Source organism: Pituophis catenifer, unplaced genomic scaffold (genome assembly GCF_029215685.1).
Source record: "Pituophis catenifer annectens isolate HBS135680 unplaced genomic scaffold, rPitCat1.0.hap2 SCAF_11, whole genome shotgun sequence".
Lineage (NCBI taxonomy): Eukaryota > Metazoa > Chordata > Lepidosauria > Squamata > Colubridae > Pituophis > Pituophis catenifer.
Genome location: NW_027256891.1, coordinates 24,038,462 through 24,043,726, shown reverse-complemented (window position 1 = coordinate 24,043,726; position 5,265 = coordinate 24,038,462).

The following is a 5,265-nucleotide window of genomic DNA, read 5'->3' as shown; positions in this document are numbered from 1 at the left end:
ATGGCAAAGGCAGGGGGCGTGGCCCCGCGGGGGATAAAGGAGGAGCCTCTCGGCCGGCGCCGACCAATCGCGGCGCGGCTCCGCCTTGCGTGGACCTTGCGGTTCACGGCCGGGCTTTCTGCCGTAATAAGAGGCGGGCGGGGCGGTGAGGCTTTCATCACAAAAGAAGGGTGTGGGGGAGCCGTCAACTTTTTATTTGTGTTGTTTTCTTTCTCCTAAATTCGCCCCGCTTGCAAATTTGAAATCTTTACACCCCCCCACCCACCCCAATCAGCCATGATTTGAAATACCAATAAAAGGAGAATATTTGTAGGTCAGCGGGGTGGGCTGGAGGGGTCCTGGGTGCTTTCTGAGCTTGCTTGTGTTTTTTTTTTTTTTGCAGACGTTTCGTGACCCAACTAGGTAACATCATCAGGGCTGGAAGGGAATGAGGTTTGAAAGGAGGAGGAGGACGACGATTATGGAGTCCTCGGTGCTTGCTGAGCTTGGTTATTTTCTTGCAGATGTTTCATGACCCAAGTAGGTAACATCATCAGGGACTGAGGTTTGCAGGGAGCGGAAGCGGGGGGGGGGGGGAGAAGAAGAAGGAAGAAGGAGGAGGAGGAGGAGAAGAAGAAGAAGAAGAAGAAGAGGAGGAGGAGAAGAGGAGGAGGAGGAGGAGGAGGAGAAGAAAAGGAGGAGGAGGAGGAGGAGGAAGGGAGAAGGAAAAGGAAGAGGAGGAGGAAGAGGAAGAAGAAGAAGAAGAGGAGGAGGAGGAGGAAGGGAGAAGGAAAAGGAAGAGGAGGAGGAAGAGGAAGAAGAAGAAGAAGAGGAGGAGGAGGAGGAGAAGAAGAGGAGGAGGAGGAGGAGGAAGGGGAAGGGAGAAGGAAAAGGAAAAGGAAGAGGAGGAAGAGGAAGAGGAGGAGGAGGAAGGAAGGAAGGAAAAGAAGAAGAAGAAGAAATAGAAGAAGAAGAAGAAGAGGAGGAGGAAGAGAAGGAAAGAAGGAAGAAGAAGAAGAAGAAGAAGAAGAAGAAGAAGAAGAAGAAGAAGAAGAAGAAGAAGAAGAAGAAGAAGAAGAAGAAGAAGAAGAAGAAAAGAACGGAGTCCTTGGTGCTTGCTGAGCTTGGTTGTTTTCTTGCAGATGTTTCCTGACCCAACTAAGTAACATCAAAGTGGAGAGGTGGAGGAGCAGCGTGTCGCCAGCACCCAAATCGGCCTTTATATGCAGCATATTCAACCAAGAAATGACGGCTCGGCATGTTAACCCAGGCACGGACTTCATCAGAGTTTGTGCGACAACAAAAAAGTTGTTCGCAGAAAAGCAGGCCAGGTTGCCCCCCCTTTTTAATTGTGCCACTTGAGAGCTGCAGCTTAGAAAGGTATCTGGTTTTCTGCCCCCTCCATAATCTTGGGGAGATAGGAACTTTGAATCGATCCAACTCACCTATTTTGAACCAAGCCAACTTTGAATCAATTTCCCCCCACCCTGTCTGTTTTGCACTATGCCGAAGCCCTTGTTTTCATAGCAAATTCAGGAAAAAAAAAAAGGTTTGCAATGAGCTGTCTTAGCAGAAGTCAAAAACAAACAAACAAAAAAAACCAGCCAAAAACAAAGCATCAAAGTTATTAAATGAGCCAGGTGTTTTTTTTCTTCTTCTCGGGAATAGCCTTCAGCATTTACAAGTTGCAGAGAGTTTCCCATTGTGTGAGATCAAGGAAGGGCCATTTGCAAGACGATTCTAATGACGAGACTTCGCTATTTTTTTTTTTAAATTTGATTTATATGCCACCCTTCTCCAAAGACTCAGGGCGGCTTATAATGCGTTAAGCAATAGCCTTCATACTTTTGTATATATTTATACAAAGTCAGCTTATTGCCCCCACAATCCGGGTCCTCATTTTACCTACCTTAGAAAGGATGGAAGGCTGAGTCAACCTTGAGCCTGGTGAGATTTGAACTTGCAGTAATTGCAGGCAGCTGATGTTAATAACAGTGCTTTAGTCTGCTGCGCTACCAGGGCTCCTATTTGCAACCTTGCCAGGCAGCATTGCTCTGCGTAGGCTGAGATGGCAACTCAACCAATGCCGTGCTTTCAAACTGCTAGGTTGGCAGAAGCTGGGACAAGTAACAGGAGCTCACCCCATCATGCGGCACTAGGGATTCAAACCGCTGAGCTGCCGATCTTTCGATTGACAAGCTCAGCGTCGTATCCACTGAGCCACCATGTTCTTTTTCCAGGTGGACCCTATACCCAAGTTAAAACCACATGATGCAATTGAAGAAGGGATGAAAATTAGGCCATAGGGAAAAACTGCCTGTGTCTTTTCGTTTGTGCCAAAAAACACAACTTCCTTCCCAGTTAGTGAAAGGCAAAATTCCAACTTCCTAAAGCACTTAACCAGCCTAATAGTTCTTGACTTGCAACAGTTTGCTTTAGTGACCATTCAAAGTTACGACGGCACTGATCAAGTGACTTGTGATTGTTTTTCACACTTAGGACCGTTGCCACGTCCCCATGATTACGTTTGTTGTGGCCCGCCAGCGGATCCAGCAGCAGATTCGGACAGTGAGGAGGTTGGGGAGGAACATGGAGGCAGAGAGGGGGGCCAGTTATCAGCTGCTTTTGGAGTCAGACATCAGGGAGGCAGATGAACAGCTGGAGCCTGTTCCCGGTGTGCGCATGCACAGAGTTGCCAGATGAAGGGAACAGCTAAAGAACAAGGGTCGACTTGGGAGTAAGGCCACAGGTGAACGATGAATGGCCCCTCCCAGAGGGAATAAAAGAGGAGCAAAAGGGGAGTGGAGTTTGAAGGAGACAAGTTAGTTCATTACTGCATTCTTGCCAAGTATTGCCTCGTCTGAAAGATATCGGCCTGGCCACTCGGTAATTGTAAACTATCTTGAAAAACTCTGGGAAAGACTGCTGGAAAGGAATTCACCGTAAATTAAATAAAAGGGATTTATCGGGACGAGGACTCAGCTTCGTGCGGTTGGGGAAGCCTAAGTCAAAACAACGTGATCAAAAATTGAAACATATTTATGACGGTTGTACTGTCCTGGGGTCACGTGATCTCCTTTTTGCGACTCCCAACACTGGAAGTTTTTAATGAAGAGATTGGACAACCATCTGTCCAAAATGGGATAGGGTTTCCTGCTTGAGAGGGGGGTTGGACTAGAAGACCTCCAAGGGCCCTTCCAACTCGGTTATTCTAACCAATCAATTCTGAGCTTCCGACAAGCGAAGTCAACGGGGAAGACAGATTCACTTAACAACCGGATTGCTAACTCAACAACTGTGGCAAGAAAAGTCGTAAAATGGGACAAAGCTCACTTGACAAAGGCCTGACTTAGCAACTTACGTTTTGAGCTCAATTGCGGTCGTAAGCTGAGGACTACCTATTGTGAGGTTTTTTTTTTGTTTTAAGGAGAGGAAGTAACTCGATGTCAACCAGAGACGCATCATCGTCATAAGCTCTTTCCATCCCACACACGACTGAGGAAGACTTTAGCAACACAAAACTGTTTATTATTTATTAAATGACACAAAATACCTAGATAACAGACTCACTCTTTTTAAAGGACATGTATTTACATTATTTACCAAAGAGACTCTCTGTACCCCATCCACTTTTACTTATGAAGCATTTTGAAAATTGTTTCAGGTTTTGGTATTTTATTTGCATTGAAGGAATTAATGCGGACATGTCCTCTTTGCAGACCTGTGTAAATAGAACACTTCTATGCAATAAACAAGCACAATCTTAAATAGCCTACTGAAGTGGCTTCTTCAAAGAAACAGGATTATTTTCTTTTTCCCCTCCCACTGCTGTCTGTTCCCTCCCTCCACCCGTTGCAAAGATTATTCTTTCCAAAGAATGTGTTTATACAAAAAAGTATATTACATTTTTGAATGCTGCTGGACTCTTTTAGAGTTTTAAACATTTTGGGAGGTGGAGGAGATGTTCTTTTGAATATATATATATATTCATATATATATATATATATATATATATATATATATATATATATATATATATATATATATATATATATGAAGTCACTAAAAGTAAAAGTGGTATTTTTCCAATGCACAAAACCAAAAAAAAAAGAGACCCCGCCCCCCCCCAAACAAAACTACATTTTATTTTGAAGAAAATTAGAAAGACAAAATGTTTTGCGTTTTGGAGAAATCGAAGACAGGAGCACACGTTTAAACACACAGAAATGGGGCACACATTAGACGGATAAAATGAGCATCTGAATGATGAATAAAGGTAAATAAAACCACAGCTAAAGTAACGTTAACAATTGTCTATTTTCTTTAAATTAACTATTGCGTACTTTGGCACCTTTGTGTATACTATAGAACAAATAATTTTGTACAACACCTTTGCCATTAATTTTGAAACCATGTGGTCACTTAAATGTAAATCAGCAAAAAAACAATCATTTTGTTGGCTATAAAGTTTTTTTTTGTTGTTAAAAAACCTTCAAACTAAAATCAACAGAAATTCCGATTTCATACAAAGGAGGCTGCTATAAACTGCATGCAACAGGAAAAAAAAAAGATTTTAAAAATTTATGTCCATACAAGCTGTGGGTCTCTGCTTTAGCCCCTAGTTGGGGGCGGGGGGAAATGTTGATTTTTATATACATATCTATTATAAATATTTTTATGGCTCCATAAAGCAGGCACATGATGCCAGCAGAAAGAAAAGTTGCTGGCCGATATGGCTGAAAAAATAGGTATTATTCAGCATCACTTAGGGAAAACGATTCGGTGGACTGACTATGAACATTTCTCCTTTTTACAGAGTCTCTTTAAGGGAGGGAAAAAAAACCCCAGCATCACTTGATGATTGGAGAAAAGGTTTTTTTTTTAAAAAAACCAAATTTCTGTGAGGAATGCTTGTCTCCCTGAGTTCCCAGGCACAGATGTACCAGCAAGATGGCTTGCTAAACTAGCTTACATGAAAGGTAGACAGACGCTCGTACTTAAATGTCACTCTTAGGCAGGAAATATTCATTTTCAAGATGACTGGGTTAGGGAGGCCATGGATGGCTAAATATTTCCACTGGAGGTCTGTGCCAGGAAGGGAGAAGGTGGCTTAACGTCTGAATAAAGTTTCAATCCAGAGATTTTCTGGATTGGACAAGTTATGGAAGAAAAACTCTGCTAGTTCAGGCTTTGCACAATTATGATTAGCGCTGGATTCAGCTGTTCAAAGAGGAGATGACAACTGAACACGGATTAAAAACAGGATTTTGGATGGGATGCATGCAT